Raw genomic sequence first — 21,268 nt, forward strand, 5'->3', positions numbered from 1 at the left:
ATTCCTGGGCCAAGGTCGGTCAATTGGAAGTGGCTGCCTGAAGCGTGTTTGAAAAGGTCGATCTCCGCAGGAAAAGAGTGTGGTGACTGCTTGGTGATGTCTGCTGCGGCTAGAGGGGTAGCATGCTGTTGTGCATTTGCTGAATCTGCTTGAGCACTGCTTTTCGACCCTGACAGCGTGTGAGAATTATCTGGAGTTTCAGAAATTGCTGAGGCCCGGGTCCCACACCCAGAGATTATGATTGAATTGGTCTGGGTATGGCTTGGGCATTAATTGTTTAAAGCTCCCCAGGTGATCGAAGATTGAGAGCCGTGCCTTAGAGAGCACCCAGCTTCCTTAGATAGCGCCACCTCCGGGCATCTCAGACAGCAGAGCTGCTGCCGGTGTGCACCCTAGCTCAGCAGCAAGGCCATACTGACAGGAGGGTTGCTGATCTCTTGTTGACCAGGGGTGGATGCCGGGTGAACATGCCAGTATTCTTGTTTTACTTGGGATACGGTACTTGGGAAGCTTTTAGGCCTATGTTTGAGTGGTCCATTTAAAACCAGCTCCCTTATACCGTGGCATACTGCTCAGCAATAAAAAGGCATGCACTACAGATACAACAACTTGAATGAATTTGGGAGGTATTGAGTGAACAAAGCCAATTTCAAAAGGTGACATACTGCATGATTCCATTTATACAACATTCTTGAAATGACAAAATTATAAGACAGCAAAACAGATTAGTATTGCCAGGAGTTAAAGAATGGTGAGGGCAGAAGGGAAGTGGGCATAACTATAATACAGCAACATGAGGGGTCCTTGTGGTGATGGAAATGTTCTGAATCTTGCCTATATCAGCATCAGTATCCTGGTTGTGATATTGCACTAGAGTTTTGCACCACTGGGGGAAACCGTGTAACGGGTTCAAGGGATCTCTCTGTATTATTTCTTAAAACTGCACATGTATCTGTAATTATCTCAAAACCAAAAAAAGTGTAATTAAATAGAAAAAAAGAAAAGAAAACCAGCCGCCACAACAGTAGGCAGGTTTTAAAGAGGTCGTTGGAAAATGGAGCTAGAGGTGGGTGATAAGATGGAGCAGAAATGGCCTTCCTGGGGCAGGAGTGAAGGAGTTGAGTCCAATCTGGAATTCCGAGTTTGGCTTTTTGGAACACCATGGACTGGCCACCCTCCTGGAGTCTATTCATGTGCAAGGACAAGCTTGGGGGCTTTCTGAGGAAGTAAAACGATGAAGAAGCCCATCCTCACAGTAGGGGAAGAAGAAAGACGGGGACAGGACTCTGGAGGGGATGACACGACATCTGACCCTCTCATCAGCTGGAAGGCCTGGTGTGAGCTTCAGATAGGAGAGGAGCTAGGAGGCCACTCGGGAATAGGTGCTCAAGCTGTGCTGCCGCAGGGCTCAGAGACCCCAAGGAGGCCTGAGCAGGTGGGTCAGGCATGGCCTTGAACTGAGGAGATCTGGGCAGCCATACTAACTGTGCCAGTTACCTTGCACTCAAGGGTTGGTGATACCTAGGGATGCCTGGTTATCTCTGAACTGCTCACGGGACCTACCACTGGGCAGAGCAAGCTTCAGGCTGCTTTATGGCAATTCTGCAGCTCCCAGGCAAGAAGGAGGAGGAGAAGGGTTTGAATAACTAAGGTGGAATTTTTGAAAAGTGAATATATTTGGGAAAGTACCTAGTGAGCCTCTGGGTGATAAAAGCTCACATTCAACCAGTAAATTCATTTGCTGAGTATTTGTTCTGGGCAAAGCATGGGAAGAGGCATTGGGAATAGAGGGAGGAAAGGAGTCTCTGCCCTAGGGGAGCTGAATCATAACAGAAGTTAACACCTCTAATGAACCAGGGACTGTTCCAAGCACTTCACACACATAAATATATTTAGTCCTCAGAACAACCCTGTGAGAAAGGTACCACGGTACCTTCATAGATAATAATCACCACCCCCTGTTAAAGCAAGCGGTGGCCAAACAACTTGCCCTCAGTTATAAGGTGGGATTTGAACCCAGGAAGTCTGTCTCCATATCCACGGACTCAACCACTGTGCTGTAGCGGTGAGCGGGCAGATTTAGCCAAAAGGCAGGAGCTGTACAGCAGGTGGGCAGATCAGAGTCTTGGCCAGGACCTGTACCGACTTGTATGACTCTGAACGACTCTCTGGACCGCTTTATATCTCACATTCCTTCTCTAAGACATGCAAGGCTGCAGGAGAGCCTTCGAAGAGATGTGCTTTGGAGGCACTGGGCCACTGCTGGCCTTCCGTGAAATGGGAGCTTACTCGCCACCCCAGACAAGCAGTTGTCACTGGCTGCAGGTGACAATGAGTAGAGTGCTGCTCCTGGCCCCAACCCTGCAGTTCTGCACGGCAGCTGGGTTGCTGCAGTAGGGCCAGATCCCAGAGGCTGAGTGGGCCTGAAAGTCTGAGGCAGCATCATGAAATGCAGAGGGAAGAATAGGCTGGCACCCCATGGGCTCAATTCCTTCAGAATCAAGTCCAAACTCTTCCACATGGTGCTCCACCTGGAAACAGCCTGGCCCACCCTAGCATTCCAATTGGTCGTCACATGTTCCCCCATGCAGCCTCCCCCGCTGGCCAGATGTACCCATCACTAGCAAAGGACACAAAGACAGAACATGGCAGAACTGGGATTTGAATCCATGTCTGTTTGGCTGCAAAGTAGGGGCAGTGCGGTAAGGTGGAGAGAGCACAGATTCAGGGGTCAGATGCACCTGAGTTCCTCCTGTTCCAGCTCTGCCATCCACTAGCTGTGGGACCCCAAGGGAGTGCCTCATATTTCTGTGCCTCGTCTATAAAATACGGTTAGTAATAGCCCTGTATTAACACATTACCACAAACTTTGTAGCTTAAAACAGCACATATTTATTATCTTCCAGTTCTGAATGTCAAGTCCAAGATCAGTTTCACTGGCCTAAAATCAACGTGTCAGCAGGCCTGCATTCCTTCTGGAGTCTCTGGGAGAACCTTCTTCCTTGCCTTTTCCAGCTTCTAGAGGCTGCCTGCTTTCCATGGCTCATGGCCCCTTCCTCCATCTTCAAAGCCAGCAACGGCTGGTTGAGTCTTTCTTAATGCATTACTCAGACCGCCTCTTCTGTAGTCAAATCTCCCTATTATAAGGACCCTGATGATTACACTGGGCCCACTTGGATAATCCAGGATAAGCTCCCTATCTCAAAATCCTTAATCACACTGCAAAGCCCCTTTTACCATGTGATGTAACATGTCCACAGATGTGGGGATTCATATGTGGAGATCTTGTAGGGGGGGCATTATTCAGCCTCCCACAAGCACATACCCCATGAAACCGGATGCTGCAAGTTAAATGCTCAGCACAGTGTTTAGCCAGTAGGAGACTGGTGATGCTTAATCTCAGCTGGGCATGAGAAGCACTTTGAGAGCTTTTACAAAATAGTGCCTGGGATTCACTCCTGCAAATCTGGGGGTGGGGGAAGTGTCTATGCTTTGCAATTTTTATAAGCTCCCTAGTGACTCTGTTGGGTAGCCAGGGTGGGGCTGACTATAATAAGCACTGAATTCATGTCAGCAGTTATTCTTATTCCCACAGCTACTTAGCACTGAGCCTCAGTGCCCAGGAGCTGGTCAATAGATGCTTGTTGAATTAGACTGAAGTGAATCACTCCTGGGGCCCCAAACTACCCCTGGGATGGGATGGGAGGGGTGAGAGGGTCTCTCACTGCTGCATCAGGGCCTGAAGAATGAGGTTCTGTGGGCAGACAGAGGCCTTGGCCTCTGAATCAACCTCACACCCAGAAGTAGCTGCCGGGGGGGCTGGAGTCTTTCCTCCTCTCCGAAGTCCAGTCAAGGGGGCCAACCGGGCAGAATCCAGTCATCAACGGGCCATTGTTAATGGAACAGAAGGGCTCTGTGCCCATTTAACACTTCTCTCCCTCACGAAGCTGCTCCCAGCTGAGGGCTGGCTTCTGGAAAACTGCAGGGCTGGGGCAGGGCCCCAAGGCTACGAAGGGGAAGGGGACAGGGAAGGATTAGGGGTGGGGGCTGAGTCCCCTGGTTGGAGGAACAGAGGCAGCTTGGAACATAGGCCAGTTTCAGAAGTTAGCAGGCTGGAAAGCTCGGTTGCTGATGCGGGCACTCAGGCCAGGAAGAGTTTCCCATTAAAGCTGGCAATCCAGGGACAGTGAAACCCACCAGACCCCAACCAGAGCCAGGGGACAGCTTTCTCCATGGGGTGGTCACACTTCCCCTACCTTCTTCTGTTTAAAAAAACAGAAAGGTGAAATCCACACGGTAAATGGCGCCTTTCATTGCCTATAGAACGGTGTTTTCAAAAGGGCTGGGGGCATTTTATGTTCTGTGGGCTTGGTATTAAGAGGCAGGCAATTCAACCAGGATTGGGCATAAATGTCCTTTTGCCTAGCAGACCTTTTTTCAGCACTTGATGTTAATAGTGAGCTGGATTTCAGGAGGGTGGTGTTGAAGATCCCAAAGACAGTGCCTGATCAGCATTCTCAAAAATGCCAGAGACCTACAATTCTTGTGCTAGCCATCAGCAATTATTATCTGTTGAATACAGAAAATCTTCTGGTAGTCTCTGCCAAGGGAGCACATTGTCTTAAAACATATTCTAGGAGGGTGAGATCTCAAAGTGGGGTCCTGGGCCAGCAGCACCTGGGAACTTGACAGAATGCACATTCTCAGGCCCCTCCCCAGACCTCCTCCATCAGAACCTCTCGGGGTGGGCATGGCAAGCTGTCTTAACAAGCGCTGCAAGTGATTCTGATGCACGCTCAAGTTTGAAAATCACTGTTCTAGAGCCATACGTTTCAAATTTCAGTTGTGCAATCAATTTGGTAGGTTGGACAAGCTTTTATTTTCTTAAAGAACAGAATTGTATAGACAGAAAATATCAGAGTGTATTAAGGATGCGTAATAAGGATACGCACGGGTTTCATACGACTTTCGTTTCAGTGATGTGTGTGTGTGTCTCTGTCTGGGGCTTTGGTACAAAAGATTGAAAGCCACTGTTCTAGAGCCAGAATGTACTACAGAAGGTCCCCGACTTAAGATGGTTGACTTTTAAGATGGTGCAAAAGCGACATACATTCAGTAGTAACCGTACATGAATTGGGGCTAGTGATATGCCGTACGATCAGCTGGGGCTTTCAGTCAGTCACACGGTCACGGTCACGAGGGTAAACAACTGATACACTTACAACCATTCTACACCCACACAACCGTTCTGTTATAAACTTTCAGTATTCAATAAATTACATGAGAGGTTCAACACTCTATTATAAAATAGGCTTTGTGTGAGATGATTTTGCCTAACTGTAGGCTAATGTAAGTGTTCTGAGCACGTTTAAGGTAGGCTAGGCTAAGCTATGATGTTTGGTAGATTAGGTGTATTAAATGCATTTTCAATTTATGATGGGTTTATCGGGATGTAACCTCATCATAAGTCAAGGAAGATCTGTGATTCAGCTGGCTCCCTTTTTGTAATTTGTCTGAATTTAAAGAGGTTTTAAAGATCTTGGCATGAACAAAAAGATTTGTGCAGTGTATGGAGAAGGTGCTGTGACTGATGCAACGTGTCTAAAGTGGTTTTTGAAGTTTCGTGCTGGAGATTTCTCGTGGACGATGCTCCACGGTCGGGTAGACCAGTTGAAGTTGATAGCGATCAAATCGAAACAATAATTGAGAACAGTCAATGTTATACCACGCAGGAGACAGCCGACATACTCAAAATATCCAAATCAAGCCTTGAAAATCATTTGTACCAGCTTGGTTATGTGAATCGCTTTGAAGTTTGGGTTCCACATAAGTTAAGCGAAAAAAACCTTCTTGACCATATTTCCGCATGCGATTCTCTACTGAAACATAATGAAAACGTGCTGTTTTTAAAACAAATTGTGACGGGCGATGAAAAGTGGATACTGTACAACAATGTGGAACAGAAGAGATCATGGGGCAAGCGAAATGAACCACCACCAACCACACCAAAGGCCGGTCTTCATCCACAGAAGGTGATGTTGTGTATATGGTGGGATTGGAAGGGAGTCCTCTATTATGAGCTCCTTCCGGAAAACCCAACGATTAATTCCAACAAGTACTGCTCCCAGTTAGAACAACTGAAAGAGGCACTTGACAAAAATCATTCAGAACTAGTCAACAGAAAATGCATAATCTTCCATCAGGATAACGCAAGACCGCATGTTTCTCTGATGACCGGGCAAAAACTGTTACAGCTTAGCTGGGAAGTTCTGATTCATCCACCATATTCACCAGACATTGCACCTTCGGATTTCCATTTATTTCGGTCTTTACAAAATTCTCTTAATGGAAAAAATTTCAATTCCCTGGAAGACTGTAAAAGGCACCTGGAACAGTTATTTGTTCAAAAAGATAAAAAGTTTTGGGAAGACAGAATTATGAAGTTGCCTGAAAAATGGCAGAAGGTAGTGGAACAAAAGGGTGAATACGTTGTTCAATAAAGTTCTTGGTGAAAATGAAAAACAAAAAAAAAAGATCCTGGCATGAAAGTTCCCTTGCCCCACACCAGGCCCTCACGTAGGTTATTGAACAGATGAGAGGGGCCGCTTTGGGGGCAGACAGCCTCTTTACAACACTGGCCTAAAGCTAAATTAAATTGTGTATTTCCCCCATGTTTATAAAACTTTCTGTCCCTCCACTGCCCCCCTTTCTTTATATATATGCCTAGAGAAGTATGTGGACCAGATAGCTAACCGGTTACATCTGGATGTAGGGTTGAGGGGTGACTTGTTGCTTTCTTCTCAGTATTCATCCATTTTACTTGAATTTTGCATGTTAAACATCGATCATTATTACAAAAATACAGCCATTAGTTAGGGACTTCCCTGGTGGCACAGTGGCTAAACTCCACGCTCCCAATGCAGGGGGCTGGGGTTTGATCCCTGGTCAGGGAACCAGATCGCACATGCATGCCGCAACTAAGGAGCTCATGAGCCGCAACTAAGACCCGGTACAACTAAATAACTAAATAAATAAATATTTAAAAAATAAAATTAAAAAATAAAATAAAGCCACTACTTAAAAAATGTAAAGCCGAGGAGGTCCATCGCTGTGTGGAAATACAGAAAAGGGATTCCGCATTTGCCAAGGCAGGAGAGTGCTGCCCAAAGGGCCACGCCTCCCCCATTCATGCCTTAAGGCTGAGCCCAGACCCCACATGTCCCCAGAGCCCTCCCCCACATTCATAGTGATTCCCTTAGAAGAAGAGCACTGTTCCCCCCACCCCACATCTGTCACCCTCTTAGAAAGCCCTTTGGCAGCTCCAGGTTCTCCCACCAGCCCTCTGGATCCTTACTGCCACCCTCTCCTTCCTTAATCAGATGAGAAAGGGAGGTTCAAAGAAGCTAAGTGGGACTTCCCTGGTGGCACAGTGGTTAAGAATCCGCCTGCCAATGCAGGGGACACGGGTTCGAGCCCTGGTCCGGGAAGATCCCACATGCCGCGGAGCAGCTAAGCCTGTGTGCCACAACTACTGAGCCTGCGCTCTAGAGCCCGCGAGCCATAACTACTGAGCCCACGCATCGCAACTACTGAAGCCCACGCACCTAGAGCCCGTGCTCTGCAACAAGAGAAGCCACTGCAATGAGAAGCCCACACACTGCAACGAAGACCCAACACAGCCAAAAATAAATAAATAAATTTATTAAAAAAAAAAAAAAAGAAGCTAAGTGACTTGCCCAAGGTCACCCAGCAGGAGGTACAAGGCCAGGATGTGAAGGGCAGGGTCTGCTGAAGGCCAGTCTCAAGGACAGGGCTCTCCTGGCAGCATTCTTCTCTGCCTTGTGCCATTTCTTATCACTTTCCGCTTTATATTAGAGTTAATGTTTGCTGTACGGCACCTGATGAATATGTTGGGAAAGAAGAAAGGAGGGGAGGAGCAGGGAGGAAGGGAGAGGAGGGGAGGAGGGGAGGGGAGCAGGGAGGCCTCTGGTCACACTCAGGATAGGAGTGGAGACGGGTGGACCTTACCTGTGTGAGCCCCTATGGGACTCTGAACATTCAGTCCAGCCAAGAGGCAGCACAGTCTGGTCAGATCACCGTCGCCAGGCCCTGACCCCACAGGCCCCCGCTGCAGGCCCCTGCCCAGCCAGACCAGAGGGCAAAATGGAGAAGGGGCAGTGGGGAGCACAGGTTACACCTGGAGCCTGAAGGAGCCACTCTTGGAAGCTGGGGACAGCCAGGGGCTGGCTGCCTGGAGCTGCGGGGATGAGGGATGTGGGGTGGGTGAACCCAAGGTGACCCCTGAGGGGTGGGGACTGGGACGTGGGCAGCCAGCACCGCTTGTAAGGGACAGTCTTGGGCAGAGCTGCACTCTGCAGGCGGCCCCTACTACTTCCTGAGCTGCAGTTTTTCAGTTGTGCCTCAAAAATGGTGGTGGGGGCTTCCCTGGTGGCGCAGTGGTTGAGAATCTGCCTGCCAATGCAGGGGACACGGGTTCGAGCCCTGGTCTGGGAAGATCCCACATGCCGCGAAGCAACTGGGCCCGTGAGCCACAATTACTGAGCCTGCGCGTCTGGAGCCTGTGCTCCGCAACAAGAGAGGCCACGATGGTGAGAGGCCCGCGCACCGCGATGAAGAGTGGTCCCCGCTTGCCGCAACTAGAGAAAGCCCTCGCACAGAAACGAAGACTCAACACAGCCATAAATAAATAAATAAATAAAAGAACGTGAATTTCTTTAAAAAAAAAAAAAAAATGGTGGTGGAACTGGAAGCCCAGTGGAGTATGATTTGTTTTAAAACTAGACAATTTAAAAGCAGCTTACACACAAGAAACTAATATTGCCGGTTGCCTTCGTGGAAAGACCTGGGTGTCTGGGTCAGGCGTGGGAAAGAGATTTCACCACATATCCTTTTGTACCTTTCCAATTTTATACCATGGGCATGGATTACTTATTTTATAAAATTTAATAAAAATAAAAATAAAATAAAAGCAGGTATCAGTTTTCTACCTGTAGAGGTAGAGGCAAAGTTCTTTTGAGGTGAGACTCTCATTTTGGAAAAGTCATTTGAACACGCTTTTGAATTTAAGCAGAGGCAAAGCCAAAATCTTATCGCAGAAGGAAAATCTGGGGGCAGTGAGAAGCAGAATTGGCCCTACAGTCGAACGTAACAGTCTACTTTCTCTGTGAGAAAAGTGACAACTCTCCAGAAATTATTACTATGGTGATCAGGCCTGAGACTGACAAGGAGGGAGTAACTGGCTTTGGTCCCCTCCCTCCTGTGGGGGGAGGAGTGTCTGGAGGAGCCGCCCTGTACACTGTGGAATCCTGGGGGATTCCCAGACATCCTTGGAGAGGGCAGGTGGACTTGTGCTGACCACATGGGCCTTGGGCATTAAAGGGGACAGGGGATCCCTGAAGGCTGCAGACCCCACAGACCTCTGGGAATCTGGCACCTGTCTGTGGAGAGCAAGGCAGGGTGTCACATGCTGGGTAATCACCAAGGCCAGGCCTCTCGTGGAGGCTCTTTGTTTCCTGGCCCTTCCATAACAGGCACTGCCAGGGCCAGTGTGGGGCTGGCACTTGGGCAGAGAAGGAACCTGCCCCTCGAAGCCTGGGGAGGCGCTCTATGGCTTCAAAAGTGCTCCCAGAGAAATGGTGACTCATAGCTCAAGGGAAATCAGAGCTTTTCTCACTCCAGAGGTTATTCGCCTTGCAACATCAGGATCTGGTGATTGCAGATGAATCAGAAATGCAAGCCTGGGAACAGCCAGCCTGCGTGGCTCAGTGTCAGAGGGCAGGCTAACCCCTCCCTCCTTCTGTCTGTCTCTTGGCAGAAAGAAGACTTAAAGAGTCTCAGTTCCTCTCTTTTTTGGCCAAGGGAGTTCTGGTGCACCAGAAAACCTCTCTAAGCCTCAACGTCCTCACCTGTTAAATGGGGATAACCGTGCCTCCCTTGCTAGGTCGTGGTGAGAGTGAGAGGGCGCCACTGAGCACAGGGCTGGCCACCAGCCCCTCCTGCGGGCTGGGAGGGAGCTGTGAGTGGCAGCAGCAGCTGCATCAGCCTGGCATCCTGCACCCACAGACTGGGCTGAGGAAGCTGGCACTTGGCCCCTTGCTTGACTCATACTCCTTTTCCAGGTTTGGCCCACCAAAACCAGGACAGGCACCCCCTGAGCCCCGGTGCTCCTTCCAGAGGGGAGAGTCTCAGCCCAAATGGCCACGTCAGCAGGGTTTGCTCGGCCAAAGAAGCTGGAGCTCTCTGTCACCTCCTAAATGTCTCCATAACCTCCAACAAGCTCTGGGGCGTAACCCACACTCTGAGATGAAAATTCTCCTGGCACTTCCTGTCTGCACCACACCATTTGGCAGACATAGGTTCGGTACAGCCCACATCCTGTGATTCTCCGATGGCTTTATTTGAGGCTGGAGTGGCTAAGAGCATAGGCACATCTGGAGTTGGACAGCCAAGTGTTTGAATTCTGGCTGTGTGACCTTGGACAAGTCACCTAACCTCTCTGGGCCTCAGCAATGGCATCTATAAAATGGGGCTACCTCATGCAATCAGATTGACACAAATAAATCACTCAACCTGAGGATGCCTAGTACATAAAAAGCTCTCAGATACTCAACTGTATCTTCTAGGAAGGTGGAGGCTGCTGGGACCTGGCATAGCATGAGCACACAGCTCAACCAGGCTTTACTTTTAAAAAGTGATTCCAGTGGAATAGCAGGCACCATTCTTTTTTTTTTTTTTATAAATTTATTTATTTACTTATTTTTGGCTGCGTTGGGTCTTCGGTGCTGTGCGTGGGCCCTCTACAGTTGCGGCGAGCGGGGGCCACTCTCCGCCGCGGTGCGCGTGCTCCTCACTGCAGTGGCCCCTCCCGTTGCGGAGCACAGGCTCTAGGCATGTGGACTTCAGTACTGCGTCTCGCGGGCTCAGTAGTTGCGGCTCGCGGGCTCCAGAGCACAGGCTCAGCAGTTGCGGCGCATGGGCCCAGCCGCTCCGCAGCATGTGGGATCCTCCCGGACCAGCGCCCGAACCCGTGTCCCCCGCGTTGCCAGGCGGATTCCTAACCACTGCGCCACCAGGGAAGTCCCGCAGGCACCATTCTTAAGGGAAGAGCAGCTCTAAAAACTCGACACAGCTGTCCCCTTCCCACCCAGAATTCCAATCACAGGCCTGGCATGGAGGCCCTTTTGGAAGCTGTTCACGCTCATCATCACTTCCAGAAGCTCCTGCCTCATTCGGGTTTACGAGTGGGGGTGGTGTGGAGGCCGCAGGCAGGGAGGGGAGCAGTGGGAAGATGGGGCTACAGAGGTTGGGGAGAACTCAGGGCAGGAAGCCGGGGAGCTGACCTGGCCCCGCTGCCTGGGTGTGAGGGTCCCCTTGCAGGACTTCGGGCACGAGGACTGGCAGGTGGGAAGCAGACAGCAAGACTCAGTGATGTCATGTTTTCCCAAAATGACTCAGTGGCTTGTCCCTGAGCTCTGAATGGTGAGCTGTGTGCTGTGGCCTTGAGGCCTCCTCATCTCCTTGCCTTCCAGGCTTGCCTGCATCTCTCCTTCCCCTGTCACCTCCCACTCTCCCAGCCTAGGGACCCATGGCTACAGCATCCATGCTCTGCTCCTGGCTGCGACTTCAGCCCAGGGGATGTCCCCATGCTGCCTCTGTCACGTCTCTCTAGCTCCGTGTTGAAGAAAGAGCTAAGTGCCAGACAGACCTGGGTTTCATTACTACCTCTGCCTCCACCTGGCTGAGTGACCTTGGGCAGGTTACTCTGCCTCTATGAGCCTGTTTCCTCATCTATAAAATGGAGACTTTGCTAACAATTTTGCTAGGTTGTATGGGGCTGAGTGAGAAGGTCTGTAAAGTACCTGGCACACAGCAGGCGTTTAGCAAACAGAAAGTATGACATCCAAAGGCCTCTATGATCTGACCTCAATTTACTTTTCTAGCTGCTTTAAAAAAAAAAAAAAAAGGATAATAGCTCACTCTTCTTGATGCTGTGTGCCAGGTACTGCTCTAAACACTTGTACAGAAACACATTTTATTCTCCTGTCACCCCCGCGTGATGGGTACTATTAGTATCTCCATTTTACAGATGAGAAAACAGGCACAGAGAGGTTAAGCAACTTGGCCATGGTCACACAGCCAATAAGTGGGGATTGAGGGTCCTCATGCAGGCAGCCTGGCTCTAGAGCTTACACATGTAACCACAACTCCATCCTGCCTCATCTCTTCTTTGTGCATCCTACAAATTGAAGTTCAGCCCAACTGGACTCCTCACCAACCTTTCCATTCAATCTGAACTTTCCCATGCCTGTGCTTTTGCCCAGGTTCCCTTCTTGCACTGGAACCCCCACCTCCTCCATGAAGCCTTCCCCAAGTCCTCCCTCATGTCCACCTTTGTGGGCTCATCACAGTTGGACTCAAAGGTGGTTATTTGTGCCTAGGTGTCCTCTCCTCTTCTTGCCTAGAGGCACCTTCTGCTACCCCCAGCCAACCTGGCATGGTTTCAGGCATGAGCAGGCACCCAGACAGGCGGTGCCCTGGCCAGAGCACCTAAAGTGTGCTACCTGGGTGGTGTGGATGGGAACCCAGCACGCAGGGCCCTACTACTTCTGTGAGGACAGCTCAAAGGCTGCAACTGGAACCACCCCTGGGAGGCAGCCTGCCAGCTGGGCTTCCTTCTCTCTGCTCAGGGGAAAGGACTCAGCCATGGGGGGCCTCCATTGCTTGGGGGTCAGCTTTGAAGCCCGGAGAGGATGAATGAATGTCCGTCCGGAAAGGGGACAGGACTGAGAACCGCTTGCTGGTGGGGTTGAGTAGTGAGGCCCATCGTGCAACCATCCACCAGGCCACCTAATTCAAAGGGGCCTCTTGGAGGGTTTCAGGCCCATCCTTGGGATCCCAGCCCAGTGCCCACAGGGTAGTAACTGCAAGAGGCCATCTGCCCAGGGGCTCACTCCCCCGTTCCCCCCGTGCCCCACACAGGGCCCCTGGTCCACATCAGCTGCCGCCCTCCACACACCATGACTCCCACCACCTCTGCCCAGACGCTGATCACTCCCTAGGCATCCTATCCTGGGAGCCTGGGCACCGTCCAGTGCCTCCTTCCTCCTGCGGCCAGGTTTCACACCCATCACTCATGGTCTCACAGTCAGGCATGGGTACTCAGCGCATGCCTGGGGCTGTGCTAAGCACTGGAGACGCAAGGAGAACAAGGCAGACTCTGTCCTGCTCGCAGAGCTCACTACCTGGTGGAGACCGCAGACCATGAAAGCAGCCGGGGCAACGTGTGAGGACGGGGACGTGCAGGCAGCCATAGGGAGGGCCGCTGACCGAGGCTCCTAGAAGGAGACATCCAAGCTGAGGCCTGAGGATGAAGGGAGCTGACCATGAGAAAACAAGGAAGGAGAGAGTGTTCTGGGCAGCTGGAAAGGCTACAGAGAGCAGGACACGTGCATCTGGAAAGAGGTCAGTTTGGAACCTGGAACACCAAGTATGTGACAAGGGCTGGTGAAAGAAGAGACTGGGGATGCTATTCACTGGGAGATCACAGGGCCCAAGGAAGCCATTTGGGGACTTCCCTCGTGGAGCAGCGGTTAAGAATCTGCCTGCCAATGCAGGGGACATGGGTTCGAGCCCTGGTCTGGGAAGATCCCACATGCCGCAGAGCAACTGAGCCCGTGTGCCACAACTACTGAGCCTGCAAGTCACAACTACTGAGCCTGCAAGCCACAACTCCTGAGCCCACATGCTGTAACTACTGAAGCCTTGCACGCCTAGAGCCCCTGCTCCGCAACAAGAGAAGCCACTGCAATGAGAAGCCTGGGCACCACAACAAAGAGTAGCCCCCGCTCAGGGCAACTAGAGAAAGTCCAGCGCAGCAACGAAGACCCAACGCAGCCAAAAATAAATATATAACTTTATTTAAAAAAAAAAAAAAGGAAGCCATTCGGCATCTCGAGCAGCTGGGCGCTTACTCCATGGTAAGGTTTCTGTCTTGCCGGAATGGCCTTCGGGGAGACAGAGGCCCCCGATCTGCCAGTTCTTCCTTGCCAATAATTTAAATCCCTTCTGCTGCCATTGGCGTCACTTTCTGAGACCTGCCATTGCCAAGGGGAAGCAGCAATCAGCAGATGGCCGGCCTTGCAAAAGAGGCTGTTGTACGAGGGCAGTGCCCTGCCCAGTGAGCCTTGGGGAAGGCCGAGGCTCAGACTTCGGCTTGCAGCGCCCCTGAGGCCAGCCTCCCCAGCACTGCCCAGTCAGATACCAGCAGCATGCCCTGGCCACAGTTACGAAACGACTGTCCTGGTGAGCCATTCCACCTCTCCGGCTGTGGCCCCAGCAAGACGGACACACCCAGGGTCAAGAGCACTGACTCTGAAGCCAGGCTGCAGGGCTCAGACCCAGCTCTGCACTCATCAGCAGTGGGGTGCCAGCAACTTATCCCATCTGTCTGGTTCTGTCTGCCCGTCTGTACAACAGTGAGCACAACGGTACCTATCTTGAGAGCATCCTGTGAGAACTCGGTGAGTGCGGCCCCAGAAGGCACTAATTAAGCACAGGGCTGTGCATGCTAGCTGTTAGTGCTAATATTTCCTGTGTCCCCAGCCCCGAGGCACCTGCACCAGATGGAAAAGGAGGAGGAAAACTAAAAGGAAAGTAGCATCCCTCAGAATAAGAAGAGGACAGGGTGCCATACCCCTGAGGTCACGGGGGGATGGGGTGGGGGGGTTCCAGTTCTTCATCCTGTGAGGATGACTTCCCCTTCCTGGTTCTAGGTTTGCAATCTTGGGCCTCTTCAGGCGTGTCTATCCTAACCCTGCAGAGACAGGCCCCAGGCATCCTCCAGAGGACAGCCAGGGGCCACAGCCCCAGCTGCCCAACTCGGAAGTTATGAAATTCTTTGTTGAAAATCAGTGCAATCTCAGCCAGGATGGTGGCCCAGTTTGTTTTCAAAATACTTCCTCAGATAGCCCTATCTTGGCTCAGACATGTTAGCACTTTCCAGAATCCTGCAGACAGCTGGAGAGGAGTTGATGGTAGCTGGAGAGAAGGGGAGGGGAGGGAAGTGGGGAAGAGAGCGGGAGAGGCCTGGGGCCAACGTTCAGGTAGCTGCACGGGCCTACATGGGCACGGGCATCGCACAGCATGCTTGGACAGGTGCACACAGGATGGGAAGCGGGTCAGACTGTAGAGGGGGTCTTTCAACCGTCTAAGCTGTGGAGGCTTCTTATGAACCAGAACTTTCCTAGGAAACCCAATATGTAGAAAAGATAAATGGGGGACTTCCCTCATGGCCCAGTGGTTAAGAATCTACCTTCCAATGCAGGGGTCGCGGGTTCAAGCCCTGGTCGGGGAACTAAGACCCACATGCCGTGGGGCAACTAAGCCCATGTGCCGCAACTACTGAGCCCACATGCCACAAGTAGAGAGAAGCCTGCACGCTGCAATGAGGAGCCCACATGCTGCAACTAAGACCCGATGTAGCCAAAAATAAAATAAATAAACAAATATTAAAAAAAAAAAGATAAATGGGGGGAGAGGCCTGGATCCCCCCTCCCATCAGACCTCTGAGGGGTCCTCGTTGAACTCTGGGGCTCCATGGAACCTAGTTTGAAAACTGATGCTGCTAAAGGAATCATACCCTTCTCTGGGGGGAGTTAGTACCCACATTGTTTTAAGATAATGAGCTTCTGAGCTTCCCTGGTGGCGCAGTGGTTAAGAATCTGCCTGCCAATGCAGGGGACATGGGTTCGAGCCCTGGTCCAGGAAGATCCCACGTGCCATGGAGCAACTAAGCCTGTGCACCACAACTACTGAGCCTGTGCTCTAGAGCCCGCGAGCCACAACTACTGAAGCCCGCACACCTAGAGCCCATGCTCCGCAACAAGAGAAGCCACTGCAATGAGAAGCCCGCGCACCGCAAAAAAGACCCAACTCAGCCATAAATAAATAATTAAATTTATAAAATAATGAGCTTCTTAAGCGAAGATGAAATGATGTTTCTAATAAATTCTAATTTGAGTCTAGTACAGAGAATGCCACACATCCTGAGAATCAGGACTCAGAAAGTGCAAAGTGATTGATCCTATTCGCTGACAAGTTTGTGAGCACCTCTCTGGGAAGTATTGTGCCCTTGGGCCTGAATATCTGGGGCACAGAATATGTGGTGAACAATAGTTAGAACACCTAGCTATGTACAGGCACATTTCTAAACTCCTCACAGATACAAATTCACTTATAGCCCCATTACTTATAACCCATTACCATCCCCCTCTTACTGATTAGGAAAGTAAGGCCCAGAGAAGTTAAGTAACTTACCCAAGGTCACACAGTTACTAAGCAGTACGGTGGGCATTCTGGCTTTAGAATATGTACTCTTCACTATTACATAATTTGCCTTTTGGGATGCGTGCATCCCTGTGCTTATGTATCTGTGTGTATGTGTGTGTAGTATACACTTTGGCCCATGATGATGTGTGCTAATCTGTATGTGGGTGTGCAGCCTCTTCCCAAACAAGACTGCAAGCCGTGGGGCTTACCCCTCAAATTCTCTCTTGGAAGCCTGACAGCAACAGGCCAAAGGGGCTCCTGCGTGGAGGTGGGACCCAGAGCCTCAGGGTGGTGCCTGTTCCCCAGATCCCAGGGGTTTCAGTTTGCTGACCCAGCTTGGCATAGGCACATCAATGGGAAGGCCCCCCGGCCCCTCCCTGGGACTGAGTGGAACCCTCAGCTGCCAATCCCACCAGGGAAATACCCCCATCCTAGCACCCTGGTTCTCCCCTTCTCACTGGGTGCTGGGTTTTAGAGTGGGTCAACTGAATAAAATGAAGTCATTAAGTTATCACGAGTTTACTTCATACTCCACAGACAGAGAAACTTACAACAGTGAACTCACACCACCAGAACCCTAAACTGATAGGGCCTAAGCTGATAGGACTCCGGTCAAAAGCAAAGACCCCTGACATTCTGGTTAGTCCGGGAAGCCCTACACCGTAAATGGGGTTTTTAGGGTTTCTTCACATGGGAGCCCACCTTGGAGAAAATTAGCTTTGGTCCATCCACTCTAAACTGATGTTTAAGATGTAAAGCTTCCTCAGATGCCACAAAATTGGAAAAAGCCCCACCATCCTCCATCAACAAAGTCAAACTCACCTCGAGCAGGGCCGAGGCAGGGAGACTTCCTCAGATGCAGCAGGGCTGTGCTGCAGCCCCTGGCTGTCTCTTCTCCCACAGGCTCCTCTTGTCCCCAGCCACCAGTATGCCAGCTTCCCAGTGTCCCGAAGCACAAGGACAGCCGGCGGTGGGTGTGTTCCCTGACTTTTGAGGCTCCCTGAGTCAAGGAGGAGGGGCTGGTTGGGGAGGAGGCCGGAAGGAGGGAGCTGGTAAGGCAGCCGGGGAGCCAGGTGTAAGCACAGAGGCCAAAACAGAGTTTCCCAGGCTAGCTGTTTACTTGTGGCATTCAGGAGAGGCTGAGCTGGGAATTGGCTTATTTATTTTACACGCTTTTCCTCCAAATCCTTTTCAGAGAGCCCTCTGGAATCAGAGCGATACATTTCCCAGAGCCTAAAAAAACCCACGGTCCCTTAGCACACAGCCATCTCTGTGGGGCAGGGGGGTAAGGGGAGGCATGGGGGGAGGGTAGAGGCATAGAGAGGGAGTGATGGGCCGCTAGAGACCTGAAGTTACCGGTGGTCAGGGGCTCCCATGGCCTGCATGCCCCTCCTTCCAAGTTTGCAGAGGGGGGGATGTGCAGGAGAACCAGCCCGATTTAGGTTGATGAAGACGAAAGCTGAGACTTTCAAGCACAGAACAAACTGTCCAGCCTGCCAGAGGCCACCCCACACCCAGACGTGGAATCTCCATGCTCAGGGCAGGACAAGCAGTGTTCTTCCACCTGTTTAAGCGAAGGGGACAAGTATTTCTGTTTAAGGAATGAAAAGGAGAGCTGTTTTCCTTTCCTCCTGCGTGACTTCATGAAGGGCAGAGGCCTCTCTGAGTGTTCCTCACTGCAGAGTCCCTTGGCTCCCTGCTTTACCACTTCCCAGCAGAGGCTCTCACAGCCCCTCCCTGGTCTTCATCCATCATCTGACAACGTTCCTAAGTACTTCCGTGTGTCACGCACTAGGACAGAGCCAGGGGTACAAAGATTAATAGCCCCCGCCCCTCGGATAGGGCAGCTTCTCCCCACACCCAGTCTCCCAACTTCCATCCTGGACAGTGAGTCCACACCACAGTGAAGCAGGGAGAGGGCTCCCATATCTTTGCGGCTCAGCACTGCGAACGCTCTGGCACTCACCCAGGTGGGCTCGCTGTGGAAGGTGGGCAGGGGCCAGCTGGGCAGTGCTTATCTTCTGCTCCTTGTTTAAGGTTGCCAGCTTTCCCCATGCCATGAACACCTGTATCAGAGGATCTGGGGGTAGAGATGCGGGTGGGCAGAGCTGTGAGGATTCTGCCCCAACAGGGGTAACCCCCTTTCAGCCTTGGGGCTGGGGAGATAGAATACCAACCAGGCAGAAAACACAGCTGCCCCCAAGTGCCTGCAGGGAGTCCTGAAGGCAGCATGGCTTGCCCTTCCTCCTTAGCTTTGTGACCTTGGACAGCCACTGCACCTCTCTGAGCCTCATTTCCTCACCAGCAAATCGGGAATGATAACCACTGTCCCTCTGTGGGGCCTGTGTGAGAAAGCATAAGCTGGGGGCCAGGTGAGACACGTGGTTATCACAGCCCCTGGTTGCCCCGGCTCTCCCCATCCATCTCTCCTGAGGACCAGACACCACCACGGAGTCTAGCCCTCCTGGGCATGTGGTGGGTGGTGGGAAGGACAGCCGTGACATGCCCCTTCATATTCAGGTGAGGGCTGATTTCCCTGTGTAATAGATGTCTCCCCTGGCAAGGGCCGAAAAGGGAAAGGAATACAGTAATCCATTTGAGGATGTTTACCTGGCAATTCCTTCCAAACCCAAACTTGTGACTTGTATGGTCACGAGTGGTAGCTTTGTACCCATTTCTCACATAAGCAGTGAATCTGCTCTCACTGAAATTACTCCAACATCTCCCTGCAGTCACTCCCAAACCCCCATCGTTTCCTGACTCCAAATCCACACGGAAGGCTCTAGCAGCCTGGTGCCACCCAGCCTTTGATTTCCATGACCCATGGTGTAACCCAGGATAGGCAGAGTGTGTGTAAAAAGAGGACTGTAGTCAGGGGCCCCAGGACCCAGTAAGTGCATCAGTGTTGCTTCCTTGTTGCTATGGAGAACCAGTTAGGGGCCTTAGAGACAGCTGGGCATGGTGGAAACAGCATGGGTTCCAGAGTCAGACTGTCCAGTTTCAAATCCTGGCTTTGTCCCTCACCAGCTGTGTGACCGCCAAAAAGTTACTTAACTTTTCTGAACCTCAGTTTCCTAATCTGTAAAATGGTGACAAAACGCTAACTTCATAGGGATGTAAGGTCTTGATGAGATAACATAGAGCTCTTGATTCACAGAAGACATAAATAAGGTGGAAAGGTGATATTGGGAAGGGATTGGCTGCAGTGTTCCACCTGAAATTGGGGGTGGCCAAGCCCAGATCACTCTCTTGCTCATCTGGGGCCACAATCCTGTGTGCTGCCTACATACTTTGCTAATTTCAGCATTCAGATCACTTAGAAGCTTCACGTGCACACCAAACCTAGTCACAAAGGGCCGGGGGTGGGGTGGGGGAATGACACATTTCTTTGTGATTACATGGCCAAGTTGCACCACATCCTGGCACGTTCCCAATTCCATGCAGGTAGGGAATCATTCTCAGGATTGCTTGCGATCCCAGTTCCAGGAACACGAGATGTTTCCACTCCTCTGGGAAGCTCATGCCAGCTGGTGCAGAGGAACCCACCCAATAGTCAGTACAGGGACTGTGATTGCCCCTCTACCTGCTGCCACCACAGAGCCAAGCCACTGCTGGAGGACACAGCTCCTAGACCCTTCATGAGACCCATCTCCTTCCAGGCCAGTAGGAGCCAGGAAGAACACTCCACGACACTCCCAGCTTAGCCAGATGCAAAAATAGAGACTTTCTTACTGCCCCTCTTAGGGAAGCAGAGGCCAATGTTGAGACTCAAGTCCCCAGTGCCAGCCCACAGGGCACAATAGAACCTGCTGCTTGAGCTAAACAGATCAGGCAGGGCTCCCTGGAACCACTCAGGGCCCCCTCCTCTGCAGATAGACCAATTCCAACCTAGCCGAGGCCACCTGGCTTGGCTCATAGAGTGTCCTTAACATATATGAATTATTGGTGTCATTATTCATCAAACAACTATTTATCAAGTGCCAACAATGCTAGGCACTGTACTAGATCCAGGACAACCTTTGAAACATCCTGGAGCCCCGGACACCAAGGGCATCCGAAAACAGACACAACTTCAGGTGCAATGAAAATAAATATGGCTTCAGGACTGCCCTGCTTTCTCCATGACCTTGGAGTGTTAAACATCCCCTACCACGTTTTACATATACACACCCAGGGCTGGAATCTCCTCAGCCCACCCCCCCTGGAAGTCCCTCTGAGGAAGTACATCCGCTAGGGGGAAGGGTCTGTGCTTCCCTCGCAGGCCCTGTCACTGCCACCACCCAGCTGTCCAGGGCAGCACCGCCTGCCAGCCTTTTCTACTCTGCTCACAGACCCTAACACGCCGGGTCTGAGTTTATGAGTCACTCCCTCCTTTCTCCCGGCCTCGCCTCCGGAAGGGCTGCGCACACCCAGACACATCACCCAGACACCGAGTTTCCACGCCAACCTCGCTCCTGATGAACCCGGAGAGCCGACTGAAATGTCTGATTTCCCCTCCCCACTACTCAGCCTCGAGGTCCCGGCCACGACTTTTCAAAGACAAGGCAGCCCCTCTCCTGCCCGTCTCGCTTTGGGGTCACCTCTCTGTGGGGCTGCAGGGGCAGCAAACAAAGACAGTGGATTTATTTGAGGCTGGAGGACATGCTTGGTCTAAAGATCCGAACGCCCGCACTTCCGGAATTGTACGGTTCGGTCTGAAGCGTGTGCGTGTGTCTGTGGCTCGATGGGCGATGAGTTGTGCGTATGTGGCAGTTGTGAATCTGGGTGCAGTGGGTCTGGAGGTGTAGGTGCCTGCGTGGAGCTTTCCCCGCGCCGAGAACTCCCTCTCCCACCTTCGGTTTCGCCCCCTCTTCCTCCAAAGTTTGGCGCGCGCGCCCGATCGGGGATGGTGGGGTGCGCACCTCTGGGCCATCTCCCGGGC

At 51.5% G+C, this 21,268-nt stretch overlaps 1 protein-coding gene across 3 annotated transcripts in view; it reads right to left on the bottom strand.

Annotated features, from left to right (window-relative positions):
* CHST3 (carbohydrate sulfotransferase 3) overlaps positions 1–21,268 on the bottom strand; it is a 42,285-nt gene that overhangs the window by 19,780 nt on the left and 1,237 nt on the right. The gene's annotated exons all lie outside the window — the stretch shown is intronic.

Source organism: Balaenoptera musculus, chromosome 16 (assembly GCF_009873245.2).
Source record: "Balaenoptera musculus isolate JJ_BM4_2016_0621 chromosome 16, mBalMus1.pri.v3, whole genome shotgun sequence".
NCBI classification, from domain to species: domain Eukaryota; kingdom Metazoa; phylum Chordata; class Mammalia; order Artiodactyla; family Balaenopteridae; genus Balaenoptera; species Balaenoptera musculus.